The 18,380-nt window shown below is 49.7% G+C and overlaps 1 protein-coding gene across 1 annotated transcript in view; it reads left to right on the top strand.

The window, feature by feature from the left end:
* The first annotated feature begins 15,966 nt into the window (after positions 1-15,966).
* Positions 15,967-18,380, top strand: part of samd13 (sterile alpha motif domain containing 13) — a 44,516-nt gene continuing 42,102 nt past the window's right edge. Inside the window, 1 exon segment of the mRNA XM_078408128.1 lies at positions 15,967-17,309. The gene's annotated coding sequence lies outside the window, so the exon portion shown is untranslated.

Genomic DNA, 18,380 nt, shown 5'->3' with positions numbered 1-18,380 from the left:
CTGTACCTGCCTTCTCTCCATACCCCCTGATCCCTTTAGCCACAAGGGCCACATCTAACTCCCTCTTAAATATAGCCAATGAACTGGCCTCAACTACCTTCTGTGGCAGAGAATTCCACAGATTCACCACTCTGTGTGAAAAAAAACTTTCTCATCTCGGTCCTAAAAGACTTCCCCCTTAGCCTTAAACTGTGACCCCTTGTTCTGGACTTCCCCAACATCGGGAACAATCTTCCTGCAAGTAGGCTTGATTGGGCCGGGACGGCCTAATTCTGCTTTTAGAACTTATGAACTAAACTAAACTAATCCCATTTCATTTGGATTCTTTGGATTCATTGGTGAGACCAAGCTTGGCCCAAACACCGTTTTACGCCAGACCTTGATGCTATCCACCCACGGCCATCTGAACCCACTGGCTGCATAAAGATGAGGTGAGAGGAGACTGCATCTGGTGTTCCCGATGTGGCCTCCGGCGAGACTCAGGGACCGTTTCACCCAACACTTGCGCTCTGTCCGCCAAGGCCTGCTTGCTCTCCCTGTTGCCAAACTATTTGAACTCCCCCTCCCATTCCCACACTGACCTTTCTGTCCTGGGCCTCCTCCATTGTCAGAGTGAGGCCCAGCGCAAATTGGAGGAACAGCACCTCATATTTCGCTTGGGCAGCTTACACCCCAGCGGTATGAACATTGACTTCTCCAATTTTCGGTGACTACCGAACCCCCCCCACCCTCCCCTGTGGCCCTCCTAGAATCACCCCTATTTCTCCCCCTCCAGCTCCATTCCTTCCTCTAACTCTTCCATCCTTTTATCGCACACCGTCTTTTCGCCTCTGATCCTTATCCAACCATCTGCCTGTCAACTCTCCTCCCCTGACTGTATCCACCTATCACTCCCCAGGCTCTGTCCTGCTCCTCCCCTTTTCCAGCTATCATCCCCCCCCCCAACACCACAATCAGTCCGAAGAAGGGTCCCGACCCGAAATGTCACCTGTCCACGTTCTCCAGAAACGCTGCCTGACCCTCTGCGCTACTCCAGCACTTTGTGTCCTTTTTTTCTGTAAACCAGCATCTGCAGTTCCTTGTGTTCTACATTCTTCACTTTTCGTCCAGGGTAAAATGTTTTTTGGGCAAAGCTTGGTCTCACCAATGTAAAGAATACAAATGAAATGGGATTAGTTCGGTTTAGTTCATAAGTTCTAAAAGCAGAATTAGGCTATTCGGCCCATTAAGCTCACTCACTCCGCCATTCAATCATGGCTGATCTATCTCTCCCTTCTAACCCCATTCTCCTGCCTTCTCCCCATAACACCCTCACTAATCAAGAATGTCAATTAGCCTTAATCCATTGATTTGGCTTCAGTTTCCACAGATTCACTACCCTCTGACTAAAGAAATTCCTCCTCATCTCCCTCCTGGTAATTTATTGTCACATGTACCGAGCGAGGTACAGTAAATAGCTTTTGGTGTGTGCTAACCAGCCCTCAGATTGTACTGTACATGATTACAATCAAGCCATGCACAGTGTACAGAAACAGGATAAAGGGAATAACATGCAACGTGCAAGGTGAAGTCCGATTAAAGATAGTCCGAGGGTCTCCAATGAGGTAGATGGGAGGTCAGGACCACTCTCTAGTCGGTGATAGGACGGTTCAGTTGCATGATAACAGCTGGGAAGGAACTGTCCCTGAATCTTGAGGTATCTGCCTCTGAATCTGGTGGTCCAGGACTGCTCTCTAGTTGGAGATAGACACAAAATGCTGGAGTATCTCAGTGGGACTGGCAGCATCTCTGGAGAGAAGGAATGGGTGACGTTTCAGGTCGAGACCCTTCTTCAGACCTTCTCTCTGGTTGTTGGATTAGTGAGGTAACTGTGTAAAAATGGGCGCTGTGTGGTCAGCATGGACTCGGTGGGCCGAAGGGCCTGTTTCCGTGCGGAATGACTCTGACTCTCTGACACAAGTGTGCAACCCATCAGGCTCGCTGGAGAATATAAATGGGGCAATTAAAACAAGGTTGAATTGTATAAAAGTGCTGGCATGGGATGGTGGAGGTTTTAAAAGCCCATCTTCTTCACCTGAGTAGTTCCCTTCACTGGGATGGCTTTGCAGGAACTGCTCAGGCAAGGACAATAACTACTGATGTTGTCAGAGTTCCCGTAAATATGTCCATAAAAATCTGCTGAGGTGAGCATGTAGTTGGGGAGTGATAGAGTGATACAGCGTGGAAACAGGCCCTTCAACCCAACACCAGACCATCACCCAAACCAACCTCCCTTCCACCCACTCCATCTACACCTCACGCTGCCTCGGCAAGGCCAGCAGCCCACACCATCACACAAACCAACCTCCCTTCCACCCACTCCATCTACACCTCACGCTGCCTCGGCAAGGCCAGCAGCACAATCAAGGACCAGTCTCACCCCGGCCACTCCCTCTTCTCCCCTCTCCCATCGGGCAAAAGGTACAGAAGTTTGAAAACGCACACCTCCAGATTCAGGGACAGTTTCTTCCCAGCTGTTATCAGGCAACTGAACCATCCTACCACAACCAGAGAGCAGTGCTGAACTACTATCTACCTCATTGGAGACCCTCGGACTATCCTTGATCGGACTTTGCTGGCTTTACCTTGCACTAAACGTTATTCCCTTATCATGTATCTGTACACTGCAGGTGACTCGATTGTAATCATGTATTGTCTTTCCGCTGACTGGTTAGCACGCAACAAAAGCTTTTCACTGTACCTCGGTACACGCGACCATAAACTAAACTGAACCTGCCCACACCGGCCAACATGCCACATCTACACTAGTCCCACCTGCCTGCGCTTGGTCCATATCCCTCTGAACCTGTCGTATCCATGTACCTGTCTAAATGTTTCTTAAACTTTGGAATAGTACCTGCCTCAACTACCCCCTCCGGCAGCTCGTTCCATACACCCACCACCCGTTGTGTAAAAAATGTTACCCCTCAGGTTCCTATTAAATCTTTTCCCCCTCAACTTAAACCTATGTCCTCTGGTACTCGATTTCCCCACTCTGGGCAATCGAGAACCAGAGTATTCACCCTGTCTATTCCTCTCGAGATTTTCTACACCTCTATAAGGTCATCCCTCATCCCCCTGCTCTCCGAGGATTAGAGTCCTGGCCTGCCCAACTTCTCCCGATAGCTCAGGCCTTTTAAGTCCTAACAACATCCTCCTAAATCTTCTCTGCACCTTTTCCAGCTAAACAACATCTTTCCTACAACATGGTGGCCAGAACAGTTTGGGAAGCTGATGAAACTGCCCATATTAAATGTAGAAGGTCTCAATTCAGATTGCTGGATCTTTCCACGGCTTCACAGGAGCTGGATGTACTGTAAGCCTTCTTTGTTGATAGAGGGCGTGCAGCGTAGGTTCACCAGGTTAATTCCCGGGATGGCAGGATTGTCGTATGTTGAAAGAATGGAGCGACTGGGCTTGTATTTGCTGGAATTTAGAAGGATGGGAGGGGATCTTATAGACACACTAGACCAAATGGACCTGTTGGGCCCAAACCTCTCCTGCATTGGTGCAGCACCCTCTCCTCCCCCTCCCCCTACCCTCCCCATCTCCCCCTCCCCATCATTGCAAGAGGATATGAGTTTAAGAGCAAGGAGGTCCTACTGCAGTTGTACAGGGCCCTGGTGAGACTGTACCTGGAGTATTATGTGCAATATTGGTCTCCTAATTTGAGGATGGACGTCCTTGCTATTGATGGAGTGCAGCGTAGGATCGCCAGGTTCATTCTCGGGACGACGGGACTGACTTATTATGAAAGAATGGGTTGACTGGGCTGTATTCACTGGAATTTAGATGGGAGGGGATCTTATAGAAACATTCAAAATTCTTAGAGGATTGGACAGGCTAGATGCAGGAAAAATGTTCCCAATGTTGGGGGAGTCCAGAACCAGGTGTCACTGATTAAGAATAAGGAGTCGGCCATTTAGGACTGAGATGAGGAAAAACTTTTTCACCCAGAGAGTTGTGAATCTGTGGAATTCTCTGCCTCAGAAGGCAGTGGAGGCCAATTCTCTGAATGCATTCAAGAGAGAGCTAGATAGAGCTCTTAAGGATAGCGGAGTCAGGGGGTATGGGGAGAAGGCAGGAACGGGGTACTGATTGAGAATGATCAGCCATGATCACATTGAATGGCGGTGCTGGCTCGAAGGGCCGAATGGCCTAGTCCTGCACCTATTGTCTATTGTCTATCACAATGAATGACGGTGCTGGCTCGAAGGGCCGAATGGCCTCCTCCTGCACCTATTTTCTCTGTTTCTATGTTTCTAAGATATATTGTATGAAGCATTGAATCCTCAGTGGAACTGCCTCTTAATTCAATGCAGATAAAATATCACAACAGTGTGTTTAATGACATTGCCAACAAAAGTGCCCGAAAACACAGCAAATAAAACACATGCAATTAGCTGTTCATTACCTTAGAGAATTAGTCATAATTTCTCCAGCGTTTCTGTTTCACTCGAGATGTCATTCACTTCTCAATCGGACCGAATCTTCCTGTTTGATATAAAATCGCCGTGGCCGGTCTGTGACTTTCAGCTGTAGATTGTCCCTTCCTCCTTCTCCGATCAGTCTGACGGCCCCCCCCATGATTAAATGTGATCTCATCACCTCCCTGACGGCTGGAACGACCGGCTCGGTCCACGCCAACCAGGGGGTGCCAACGTCCTCACTCCCAAATACGGGACAAGGTGACATCACCGCCCCGCGCCCCACGTGACCTCACCCAGCCAGCGGCCACGTGCTCCAGCTCCACCAATGGCGGCTGCCCGGGACGGGAGGCGGGTTGCTATCCAACCTCCTGTAGGCCCGGACACTGTAGGCCCGGGCACTGTAGGCCCGGACACTGTAGGCCCGGACACTGTAGGCCCGGACACTGTAGGCCCGGGCACTGTAGGCCCGGGCACTGTAGGCCCGGACACTGTAGGCCCGGACACTGTAGGCCCGGACAGTGTAGGCCCGGACACTGTAGGCCCGGGCACTGTAGGCCCGGACACTGTAGGCCCGGACACTGTAGGCCCGGACATTGTAGACCTGGACACTGTAGGCCCGGACATTGTAGACCTGGACACTGTAGCCCGGGATCTGCTGTAGTCCCGGACAGAGTAGGTCTGGGCGCCGCCTAACGGAGGTTGCTTAGCAACCCGCCTCCCGGCCCGGGCGGCCGCCATTGGTAGAGCGGGAGCACATGGCCACTGGCTGGGTGAGGTCATGTGGGGCGCGGGGCAGTGACGTCCCTCTTTGTCCCTTATTTGGGAGTGAGGAAGTTGGCAACACTACTAATATGGGACAAGAGCGGTCCCATACGGGACAAACTAGTTTAGCCCAAAATACGGGATGTCCCGGCTAATACGGGACAGTTGGCAACCCAAGCGCCAACTGTGCCCCTCTGCCAATACCCAGCTGAGAAGCAGAGTGAAGATAGACAGGCACAAAATGCTGCAGTATCCCAGCGGGACAGGCAGTGTCTCTGGAGAAAAGGAACAGGTGACGTTTTGGGTCGAGACCCTTCTTCAGACTGGTCGGGGAAAGGGAAACGAGAAATACAGACACTGATGCAGATAGATATAGAACAAAAGAATGAAAGATATGAAAAAAGTAACGATGATTCAGACTGAGAGTCAGGGAGACACAGAGATAAGGAAGTGTAAGGTGTGAGAAGGAGACATCAAAGGGGATAGAGATCAAGGAAAATGTGGAATAGATCAGAGCTAGCTTGGAGAAGGTGACAATGAAGCAGACAGAGATAAAATGTAATGAGGGGGACAGTCCGACTGATTGGAGAACTGGGAAGGGGGAGGAATGAAGAGAGAGGGAAAGCAAGGGTTACTTGAAGTTAGAGAAGTCAATGTTCATACCGCTGGGTTGTAAACTGCCCAAGCGAAATATGAGGTGCTGTTCCTCCAATTTGTGCTGGGCCTCACTCTGACAGTGGAGGAGTAATGGAGACGGGGAGACATACCCCCCACTGCCCTGGACAGTCTTCTTCTTAGGCCCCCCTCGGTCATGGCTGACCATGGGTGATGCATCCTAGTTGGCTGCTTGCTCCACACCTCGGCTGGAGCAGCGTCGCTTGTGGCTGAAGAGACCAATGCGGGAGTGACAGTCTCTGTCACAAGGGTCACATTTGTGTGTGGTCTCTGGTTTGTTGAAGTTAGACAATAGACAATCGGTGCAGGAGGAGGCCATTCGGCCCTTCGTGCCAGCACCGCCATTCAATGTGATCATGGCTGATCATTCTCAATCAGTACCCCGTTCCTGCCTTCTCCCCATACCCCCTGACTCCGCTATCCTTAAGAGCTCTATCCAGCTCTCTCTTGAATGCATTCAGAGAATTGGCCTCCACTGCCTTCTGAGGCAGAGAATTCCACAGATTCACAACTCTCTGACTAAAAAGGTTTTTCCTCATCTCAGTTCTAAATGGCCTACCCCTTATTCTTAAACTGTGGCCCCTTGTTCTGGACTCCCCCAACATTGGGAACATGTTTCCTGCCTTTAACGTGCCCAACCCCTTAATACTCTTATACGTTTCGATAAGATCCCCTCTCATCCGTCTAAATTCCAGTGTATACAAGCCTAGTCACTCCAGTCTTTCAACATATGACAGTCCCGCCATTCCAGGAATTAACCTAGTGAACCTACGCTGCACGCCCTCAATAGCAAGAATATCCGTGCTCAAATTTGGAGACCAAAACTGCACACAGTACTCCAGGTGCGGTCTCACTAGGGCCCTGTACAACTGCACACAGTACTCCAGGTGTGGTCTCACTAGGGCCCTGTACAACTGCAGAAGTTGCTGTGCTCCTTTCTGCGTGCCCACTTGTCTGCCGCTGCGTTCATCTCTCACGCTATCCATGCTAGTATCTGCCCTTTAATTCCGTGGGCTCTCATCTTCCCCAGCACCCTGACGTGCGGCACCTTTAACGGGGGCCTTCTGAAAATCTAGGTAAACCACATCTACAGCCTCCCCTTTGTCTGTCCTGCTATTAACTTCCTCAAAGAAAGTTACATGATCTTCCTCAATGATGTTTACAGGCAAAAGGAAAGACCATCTGATCCATCTTGTCCATGCCTGCCTCTGGGCATGAGGTAAATTAGATCTTCAACTGCACATTGATGTGCTGTATTTCTTAAAAGCCCTGTGCGGGGATTGCTGGTCGGTGCGGGCTTGGTGGGCACCAGGGCCTGTTTCTGTGCTGTATCTCTAAACTAAACTACACTTGAGCTCTGTCTCCCCGTGTTTAGATACTTCTGTCAAATCTCTCATCGTTCGTAAGTGATAGGAGCAGAATTAGGCCATTCGGCCCATCAGGTCTACTCCGCCATTCAATCATGGCTGATCTATCGCACCCTCCTAACCCCATTCCGCTGCCTTCTCTTATAACCCCTGACAGCCGTACTAATCGAGAATCCATCTACAGTATCTTTGCCTTAAAAATATCCATTGACGGCCTCCACAGCCTTTTGTGATAATAAATTCCACAGATTCACCACCCACCCTCTGACTAAAGAAATTCCTAGAATTCCTAGCCCCAGGAAGAGGGCGTTTAGTTCAGTTTAGTTTATTGTCACGTGTACCGAGGTACAGTGAAAAGCTTTTGTTGTGTGCTAACCAGTCAGCGGAAAGACAACACATGATTACAATCGAGCCGTCCACAGTGTACAGATACATGATAAGGGAATAACGTTTGGTGCAAGGTAAAGTCCAGTAAAGTCAGATTAAAGATAGTCCGAGAGTCTCCAATGAGGTAGATGGGAGGCCAGGACCGCTCTTGTGATGTTGACAAGACAGTTCAGTTGCCTGATAACAGCTGGGAAGAAACTGTCCCTGAATCTGGAGGTGTGCGTTTTCACAGTGCTGTGCTGCTTAGAGAGTGATACAGCGTGAAAACGGGCCCTTCGGCCCAGCTTACCCACACCGGGCAACATGTCCCAGCTACACTAGTCCCACCTGTCTGCGCTTGGTCCATATCCCTCCAAACCCGTCCTATCCATTATGCTTGCCCGATGGGAGCAGGGAGAAGAGGGAGTGGCCGGGGTGAGACTGGTTCTTGATTATGCTGCTGGCCTTGCCGAGGAAGCGTGAGGTGTAGATGGAGTCGATGGAAGGGAGGTTGGTTTGTGCGATGGTCTGGGCTGCGTCCACAACTCTCTGGGATTGCGTGCGGTCTGGGATGGAGACAGTGAGATGGTTGCAGAGAGAAGGGGTTTGCAGGCTTTAAGCCACAGTCAGGTCACGGGTGGCTGCCGAACCATTCGGAAGCCTAAATGAGCTTCTCACCGGTTCCCTCGCACAGAGACACTGATGAACGACAAGTGCACATCACTGGGCACCAAATACCAAGGTCAGGTTCTTCCCTGACTCAGTGCATCCTTCAGCTTAGTTTAGAGATACAGCGAGGAAACAGGCCCTTCGGCCCACCGGGTCCGCACCGACCAGCAATCCCCGCACACTAACACTATCCTACACCCACTGGGAACAATTTACATTTACAACAAGCCAATTAGCCCACAAACCTGTACGTCTTTGGAGTGTGGGAGGAAACCGAAGATCTCTTCACACAGAGAGTGGTGAGTCTGTGGAATTCTCTGCCACAGAAGGTAGTTGAGGCCAGTTCATTGGCTATATTTAAGAGGGAGTTAGATGTGGCCCTTTTTGCTAAAGGGATCAGGGGGTATGGAGAGAAGGCAGGTACAGGCTACTGAGCTGAATGATCAGCCATGATCATATTGAATGGCGGTGCAGGCTCGAAGGGCCGAATGGCCTACTCCTGCACCTATTTTCTATGTTTCTATGTTTCTATCTCGGAGAAAACCCACGCGGTCACGAGGAGAACGTACAAACTCCGTACAGACGGCACCCGTAGTCAGGATCGAACCCGGGTCTCTGGCGCTGCAAACGCTGTAAGGCAGCATCTCTACCGCTGCGCCGCCGTGCCGGCCTACCGTGAGTGCGTGTATAATGGAGCATGCAATAGAGCATGCTGCTTTATAAGATTATTATTATTATTAAGATTATTAAGGGGTTGGACACGTTAGAGGCAGGAAACATGTTCCCAATGTTGGGGGAGTCCAGAACAAGGGGCCACAGTTTAAGAATAAGGGGTAGGCCATTTAGAACTGAGATGAGGAAAAACTTTTTCAGTCAGAGAGTTGTGAATCTGTGGAATTCTCTGCCTCAGAAGGCAGTGGAGGCCAATTCTCTGAATGCATTCAAGAGAAAGCTGGATAGAGCTCTTAAGGATAGCGGAGTCAGAGGGTATGGGGAGAAGGCAGGAACGGGGTACTAGATTGAGAATGATCAGCCATGATCACATTGAATGGCGGTGCTGGCTCGAAGGGCCGAATGGCCTCCTCCTGCACCTATTGTCTATTGTCTATATTGTCTAAGGCACTGGTCAGACCGCTAGAAAGCTTAGGAAGTTCGGCATGACCCCAACATCTCACCAACTTCTACAGATGCGCCGTATCGTGCATTTTGTCAGGATACATCACAACACAGTTTGGGAACAGCTCCATCCGAGACCGCAGGAAATTACAGCAAATTGTAGACACAGCCCAGACCATCACACGAACCAACCTCCCTTCCATCGACTCCATCTACACCTCACGCTGCCTCGGCAAGGCCAGCAGCACAATCAAGGACCAGTCTCACCCCGGCCACTCCCTCTTCTCCCCTCTCCCATCGGGCATAAGGTACAGAAGTGTGAAAACGCACACCTCCAGATTCAGGGACAGTTTCTTCCCGGCTGTTAACAGGCAACTGAACCGTCCTACCACAACCAGAGAGCAGTGCTGAACTACTATCTACCTCATTGGCGACCCTCGGACTATCTTTGATCAGACTTCACTGGCTTTACCTTGTGCTAAACGTTATTCACTTATCATATACACTGTGAATGGTTCGAATGTAATCATGTATTGTCTTTCCGCTGACTGTTTAGCACGTAACAAAAGCTTTTCACTGTACCTCGGTACATGTGACAATAAACGAAACTGATTTGGGGTATTGACAATAGACAATAGACAATAGGTGCAGGAGTAGGCCATTCGGCCCTTCGAGCCAGCACCACCTTTCAATGTGATCATGGCTGATCATTCTCAATCAGTACCCCATTCCTGCCTTTTCCCCATACCCCCTGACTTCGCTGTCCTTAAGAGCTCTATCTAGCTCTCTCTTGAATGCATTCAGAGAATTGGCCTCCACTGCCTTCTGAGGCAGAAAATTCCACAGATTCACAACTCTCTGACTTAAAAAGGTTTTTCCTCATCTCCGTTCTAAATGGCCTATCCCTTATTCTTAAACTGTGGCCCCTGGTTCTGGACTCCCCCAACATTGGGAACATGTTTCCTGCCTCTAACGTGTCCAACCCTTTAATAATCTTATTGCTGGTTATTGAGCAGTTTTGGGCCCCGTATCTGAGGAGATATGTGCTGGCATTAGGGATCAGAGAAGGTTTATGAGAATGACCCCAGGAATGAGCGGGTTAACCTATGATGAGTGTTTGACGGCACTGGGCCTGTACTCGCTGGAGTTTAGAAGGATGAGGGGGGACCTCATTGAAACGTACAGAGAATAGTGAAAGGCCTGGATAGAGTGGATGTGGAGAGGATGTTTCCACTGGTGGGAGAGTCCAGGACCAGAGGGCACAGCCTCAGAATTAAAGGACGTTCTTTTAGGAAGGAGATGAGGAGAAATTTCTTTAGTCAAAGGGTGGTGAATCTGTGGAATTCTTTGACACAGAGTGCTGTGGAGGCCAAGTCAGTGGATATTTTTAAGGCAGAGATTGATAGATTATTGATTAGTACAGGTGTCAGAGGTTATGGTGAGAAGGCAGGAAAATGGGGTGGGAGAAAGAGATAGATCAGCCATGATTGAATGGCGTAGACCTGATGGGCCGAATGGCCTAATTCCACTCCTATTTCTTGTGACCTTTTGAACATGGGTCATAGCCTCAGAATAATAGGATGTACTATTAGAAAGGAGAAGAGGAGGAATGTTTTTAATCTGTGGAATTCATTGCCGCAGAAGGCTGTGGAGGCCAAGTCAATGGATATTTCTAACCCAGAGATAAATTCTTGATTGGTACGGGTGTCAGAGGTTATGGGAGAAGGCAGGGGAATGGGGTTGAGAGGGAGAGATAGATCAGCCATGATTGGAGGGTGGAGTAGACATGATGGGCAGAATGGCCAAACTCTGCTCCTTTGTCTTGTGTGGTCTACCCATGTTCTCCAGAGATGCTGCTGGATCCACTGAGTTACTTTAGCATTTTGTGTCTTTTGTTTTGCATAAGTTTGCTGGTGCATCATAACAGAGTTTAGTTTAGTTTTGTTCAGCATAGAAACAGGCCCTTCGGCCCATCGAGTCCACGCCGGCCATCACGCTGGTTCTATGTTATCCATCTTTCGCATCCATTTCACAGAGGCCAATTAACCTTGATCATAAGTTCCAGGAGCAGAATTAGGCCATTCGGTCCATCAAGCCTACCCCGCCATTCAACCATGGCCGATCTATCTCTCCCTCCTAACCCCATTCTCCTGCCTTCTCCCCATCACCCCTGACACCCGTACTAATCAAGAATCTATCTATCTCTGCCTGAAAAATATTCATCGACTTGGCATAAACGCTAGCTTCAGCAAAGACTTTAGTGAACAATTTTGTTACGAGGCTCAGCGTGAATGCGAGGTTAGAACACATGGAGTTTCTGGGTGAGCTGGGGACATGGTTACAAGACTGATCTTGATGTGGGAGGGAGGCGGTGAAGTGTTGCAATTATTCAGAAAAAAACAACCGCCAACCCACAAGTTATTTGATGTCACGTCCCAGAAATTATTTATGGCGGAGGCTTTCATCAGCCTGTTGAAAATAACATCTGCGAGGCAGGCTTCTGTTTGCAGTCCAGTGGTGGCAACTTGGTAACGGTGGGGGTGTGGGGCGGATGACAGGGGGATGCTTCCACGGGGATGCTTGGCCTGCTGCGAACCTTTCACCGTCCGGCGCGGCCTGGAACGTGGCAACTACAACAGCCTGACCGCGGGAGAAGACGAAAGAGAAAAGACATTCTGGCCTTCCATCACAGTGAGGAGGTGACTGGAGGAGACTCACTGTGATGGATGTTTCTTTTTGTTTTTGTGTTTTGTGTTGGTTGGGGTTGTGTAATTTACTTATTTTATCGCTCTTATTGTTGGACTGTGGGTGACGAAATCTTGTCCAAAAGACCTGTTTTTTGGATGACAAATAAAGGTAATTCTGATTCTGAATTTTGAATTCTGATTCTGTAAATTTTATGGGGGGGGACGGGCGGTGGGAGGGAAAGGGGGGGTGGGGAGAGGAGAGAGGGTGATTTTTGTTGTGTGGAGTGGTGGAGTCCTTCAGTGTCCAGAGATCCTTGTAACCCGCTCCCTCCGGCGAGGAGATTGATCCAGCGTTGAAGGGTGGGAGGGAGGGGAGAGGGGGGGCAAGATCGAGGGGTAGATGGACGCTGGGGGTAAAAGCGAGCGAGCCAGGGGAGCGTGTGCGTGTGTGCGTGTGTCAGATGGGAGGGGCAGGGCGGGGAGAGCTGGCACCAGGCGCACAGTTGTTGCAAATTGTCTTGTCCGGGAACATCACAGTCTGGTTTGGGAACAGCTCTGCCCAGGACAGGAAGGCCCTGTGGAGAGTAGTGCGTTCGACTGAACGCACCTTGGGAACTACACTCGTCCCCCTGCAGGACCTATACATCAGGAGGTGCAGATCCAGAGCCAGCAACATTATGGGGGACCCCTACCACCCCAGCAACGGACTGTTCCAGCTGCTACGGTCAGGCAAACACCTCCGCTGTCACGCTGTGAAAACGGAGAGGATGAGATGGAGTTTCTTCCCACAGGACATCAAGATTTTTATTATTTTTTTTAATATTTTTTAATTTATTTTTTTATTTTTTTAAAATTAAAAAAAAATTTTTTTTTTTGAAAAGCATATGTACAAATAGAAATAAGAAAAAACACATTTGTTACAAAGTTCTTACATAGCTTCAATTTTTAAATTTTTGAAGAGAGAAAGTAAAAATAAAAATAAAAAACTATAAACTTGGGGAGAGAGAATAAGAGGGTTAATAAAAAAAATTTTTAAAAAAGGATCTAACAATAAAAATTAAAGGGAGTAGATCCGGGAGACAATAACCACAGTTGTACATCCAACCCCCAACTCAAGTTTCAACTTTTAATTTAAATTTTTTTATTTTAGTCCTGTGCCAAACCCATTTACTTTTCTAAAAATTCAATAAATGGAGACCATATTTTTAAAAATAACTCAGGTTTGTCGATTAAGGCAAACCTTATTTTTTCCAAATGCAGGGTCTCTGTCATTTCCATAGTCCACATTTTAATTGTGGGGGTTATTGTTTTTTTCCAAAATTTAAGTATTAATTTTTTCGCAGTTATTAGACTGTAATCAAGAAAATGTACCTGACTTACTGTAAAATTTGTAGTATGTTCTGATAATCCTAATATAATTAATTTTGGGTCCATATCTAATTTTTTATTAATAACTTTAGAAACTATTTTAAAAATCTCCAACCAGAAGTTTTGCATTTTTATACAAGTTACGAAAATATGAGTTAAATTAGCTTCTTGAAATTGACATTTATCACAAATAGGAGAGATACTAGGAAAAATCCTATTTAATTTCGTCTTCGAATAATGTAATCTATGTATTATTTTAAATTGTATTAAGGAATGTCTAGTATTCAATGAACATTGATGTATATGTTGTAAGCTTTCATCCCATATATCTTGCATTATAAATTGATTCAATTCGTCCTCCCATGCTCGTCTATAAGATTCTGATGACGGAATGTCAGTGTCAAGGAGAGTATTGTAAATAAAGGATATTAATTTATTTGAATTATAATATCGATTCAGGCATACATCAAGTGTTTCTGGACCTCTAAACTTATATTCTTGCATGTGTGATTTTACATAATCTCTAAGTTGTAAATATCTAAAATAATTATTAACATGTAATCCGTACTTCTGCTGTAACTCCTGAAACGAAAGAAAAGTTCCCTTATGATAAAGATCTCCCACCCTTTTGATTCCATAACTTTTCCATTGAGCAAAGCCTCTATCTAAGACAGACGGTTTATCACCAGGGACTCATGTAATTTACTGTATTAATTTATTTTTTTGTGTTAAATTTTTTTTCTTCTCTATTCTGTTTTGTTGCCACTTTCATTTCACTGCGAATCTTGTATATGTATGTGACAAATAAACTTGACTTGGCTTGAAATCTCCCAGAGGGGGGAGGGGGGTTGGGGAGAGGGGAGGGGGAGAGGGGAACGGGTTGGGGAGAGAGATGGGAAGAGGGGAGGGGGAGAGGGGAAGGGGTTGGGGAGAGAGATGGGGAGAGGTGAGGAGGGAGGGGGAGAGTGGAAGGGGAAGGAAGGGAGAGGAGAGGGAGAGGTGAGGAGGGAGAATGGAAGGGGAAGGAAGGGAGGGGAGAGGAGAGGGTGAGAGGGAGTGGTTTGGGGAGAGCAGAGAGAGATTGGGAGGGGAGGGAGAGGGAAGGGAGATGGGGAGAGGGAGAGAGGGGAAGGGGGGAGATGGGGAGGAGGGAGATGGGAGAGGGGAAGGGGAGGGAGAGGGGAGGGAGAGGGGAAGGGGAGGGAGATGGGGAGGGGGAGGGAGATGGGGAAGGGGGAGGGGTGGTGGGGGGGAAGGGGGGGGGGGGGTGGTGGGGGGGAAGAGGTCAGTGGCGCTCCAGCCGCTCCCAGTCCCGGGGGTGGCGGTGATTCTGCTTTCCACTGCCGCCGCCGCTCTTTGTACGGGCCGCGTGTGAGTGAGTGTGCAAGTGTGTGTGTGCGTGTGTCAGTGCACATGGTCACGCGTGGACGTGCAGACATGTGCGAGTGTGCAATTGCGCGAGTGTAAAATGTGCGGCCGCGAGTGTGCACGCGTGAGTGTGATGTGTGTGAATGAGTGTGTGAGCGTCAACGAGCGTGAGCGTCAGTGAGCGTGAGCGTCAACGTGTGTGTAAGTGTGAGCGTCAACGAGCGTGAGCGTGAGCGTCAACGCGTGTGTAAGTGTGAGCGGCCCGAGTGAATGGTGGTGAGCAGGAGCAAATGTGCGCGGATGTAAGTGTGAATGCTCGTGTGTAAGAGAGTGTGCGTGTGAACATGCGTGTAACTGCGTGGTGAGTGGATACGCGTGAATGGCAGTGCGAGTGCGAATTGAGTGTGACTGCGTGTGTGTGGCGTTGAGTGTGAAATAGAGCGTATGTGAATTGAGTGTGCGCGTGTTTTTATGCGTCTAACCGTGTGTTGGTGTGCGTGAGTGCATACGCGCTCCGGAGTGTGTGAGGGAGTGAGTGTGTAAGGGAGTGAGTGTGTCAGGGGGAAAGCGCATGTAGTTAGCGGGGTGTGAATAAGTGTGCGTGTGAATGGAAATCGAGTGTGTTTAAGGGCGTGTTTTGTGCGAGCGAGACTGCGAGAGTGAGCACTGGGCTTGGTGAGTGTGAGAGTGTGCGCTGTTGTGTGTGTGTGTGTCGGTGTGAGAGCGTTTGAACGCCGGGCTCTGTGTGAGTGTGAGTGCCAAGTGCGTGTGAGAGTTTGTGTAAGTGTGTGTATGTGTGTGTATGTGTATGTGTGTGTATGTGTGTGTGTGCGTGTGTGTGGGGTGTGTGTGTGTGTGTGTGCGCTCACGCTGCGTTGTGTGTGAGAGAGCGCGTTTGAACCGGGCCTTATGTGAATCCGAAGTGCGTGTGAAAAAGACTGCGTGTGAACACTGGGTTGTGTGTGTGAGAGAGAGCGAGCGATGGTTGTGTGAGAATGTGAGAGCGGACGCTGGTTTTGTGAGTGTGTGTGTGTGAATGCCTCTGAGCGTGTGTGTGTGTGTGAGGAAGGCGCGTTAGTGCGCTGGTTGTGTGCGTGTGAGAACATTTGAGCGCCGGGCTTTCTCTGAGTGTGTGTATGAGCGCTCTGGGCTTGTCTGTGTGTGAGAGCGTGTGTGTGTGTGAGAGCGAGTGTGTGTGTGTGTGTGTGTGTGAGGGAGCGTGTGTGTGAGTGAGAGCGTGTGTGTGTGTGTGAGACAGAGCGCTACAGCGCTGGTTCGGTGCGTGTGTGAGAACGTTTGAACGTCGGGCTTTCTGTGTGTGAAATAGACAGAGAGCGCGTTTGAACGCTGGACATTCTCTGAGAGACAGAGACAGGGCGTGTGGGTGTGAAATACAGCGTTTAAACGTCGGGCTTTCCGCGTGTGAGCGCTCTGGCTTTGTGTGCGTGCCTGTGTGTGAGCGGGTGTGCGTGTGTGTGTGATCGTGTGTGTGCGTGTATTTGTGAGAGAGAGCGCGTGTGTGAGAGCCTTAGATCGCTGGTCTGTGTGTGTGAGTGTGTGTGTATATGTGTGGGTGTGAAAGAGAGCGTTTGAACGTCGGGCTTTCTCTGAGACGGTGAGCAGCGGGCTTTATCTGTGTGTGTGTTTGTGTGAGAGAGAAAAAAGAGAGCGCGTTTGAACGCTGGGCTTTTTCTATGTGTGCGAGAGAGCGTGTATGTGTGTGTGTGCATGAGCGCTCTGGGCTTGTCTGTGTGTGTGAGAGCGTGTGTGTGTGTGAGAGAGCGTGTGTGTGTGTGCATGAGCGCTCTGGGCTTGTCTGTGTGTGTGAGAGCGTGTGTGTGTGTGAGAGAGCGTGTGTGTGTGTGCATGAGCGCTCTGGGCTTGTCTGTGTGTGAGAGCGTGTGTGTGTGAGAGAGCGTGTATGTGTGTGTGTGTGTATGTGTGTGAGAGCGTGTATGTGTGTGTGCGTGTATGTGTGTGAGAGCGTGTGTGTATGTGTGAGAGAGCGTGTGTGTGTGTGTGCGTGTGTGTGTGAGAGAGCGTGTGTGTGTGCGTGTGTGTGTGTGAGTGCCTCAGAGAGGGAGCGCTGGTTTTGCGTCTCTGTGCGAGAGAGAGCGTTTTCGCGTCGGTCTTTTTTTCCTTCTGTGAGTGAGTGTGTGTGTGTGTGTGTGTGTGTGTGAGCACCGGGCTTTGTGTTTGTGTGAGTGAGTGTGTGTGTGAGTGTGAGAGAGAGAGAGCGCTGGTTTCGCGTCTGTGTGTGTGTGTGAGAGCGTTGTACCGTCCGTCTTTCCCCCTGTGTGAGTGTGTGTGTGTGTGTGTGTGTGAGTGTGAGTGTGAGCACCGGGCTTTGTGTGCGCGTCTGAGACAGCGAGAGAGAGAGAGCGACAGAGCGCTGGTTTTGCGTCTCTCTCTGAGTGAGAGAGTGAACGTTTTCGCGTCGGTCTTTTTTTCCCTCTCAGTGAGTGAGTGTGCGGGCTTTGTGTGTGTGTGTGTGTGTGTTTGTACGTGTGAGCACCGGGCTTTGTGTGCGTGTGTGTTTGTACGTGTGAGCACACACACACACACACACACAGTCCGCATCCGCCCGTTGATTTCCCCGCACCTTCTGCGGGGATTATTCTTTGTCCAAGTTTCCGTGCGAGGGCCACGGTGTGGGTGGGTGGGTGGGTGGGGGGGGGGGGGTTTGCTGTGCGGGGGTGGGGTGGGGGGGGTTTGCTGTGCGGGGGGGGGGGGCAGTAGTTGCGGTGGGGTGGGGGGGTTTGCGGGGGGGGGGGGGGTGGGAGTTGCGCTCGCCGCACACTTCTCTGGCGGAATTCTTTGCGGAATTCTCTGCCGGGCGCCGACCGTGTGTTTGCGCCGTGTGTTTGGGGCGGGAGGGGGGGGGGGGACAGGCTGTGTTTGGGGCGGGGGGGACACGCTATGTGTTTGGGGCGGGGGGGGGTGGACGGGCAGGGCGGGGGACACGCAGGCGTACAACCGGCCTTCCGGATTTTCTTTATATATATAAATATATATTTTGCAAAGACAGTTATTTTGGAGAGGGAGAGAGGAGGGAGGGAGGGGAGAGAGAGAGAGGAGGAGAGGGGAGGGGGAGGGAGAGGGGCAGGGGGGAGGGAGAGGGGAGGGGGAGGGAGAGGGGAGGGGGAGGGAGAGGGAGAGAGGAGGAAACGCACACCCGGGCAGATCTACAACCCGTGCAACCGTTTCCGAGCGGAAAATTGCAATTTGTAAATGGGTGCGTGCGTGTGTTTTGTGTGTTGAAAGTTGGGTTGGGGGGTAATCCTCTCTCTTTCTCTTTTCTCTCTATTTCTCTCCCTCTCTTTTCTCCTCACTGTCTCTCTCTCTTTTCTCTCCCACTCTCTCTTTTTCTCTCTTTCTCTCTCTTTTCTCTCAATTCAATTCATTTTTTCTCTCTCTCTCGCTTTCTGTCTTTCTCTCTCCCACTCCTCTCTCCCTCTCCTCTCTCTCTTTCTCTCTCCTCTCTCTTTTTCCCCCTCCCTCTCTTTTCTCTCTCTCTCTCCCCATCTCTCTCT

The sequence above is a fragment of the Rhinoraja longicauda genome, chromosome 11 (genome assembly GCF_053455715.1).
Source record: "Rhinoraja longicauda isolate Sanriku21f chromosome 11, sRhiLon1.1, whole genome shotgun sequence".
NCBI classification, from domain to species: Eukaryota; Metazoa; Chordata; class Chondrichthyes; order Rajiformes; family Arhynchobatidae; genus Rhinoraja; species Rhinoraja longicauda.
This window is presented reverse-complemented; position numbering and strand designations above follow the sequence as displayed.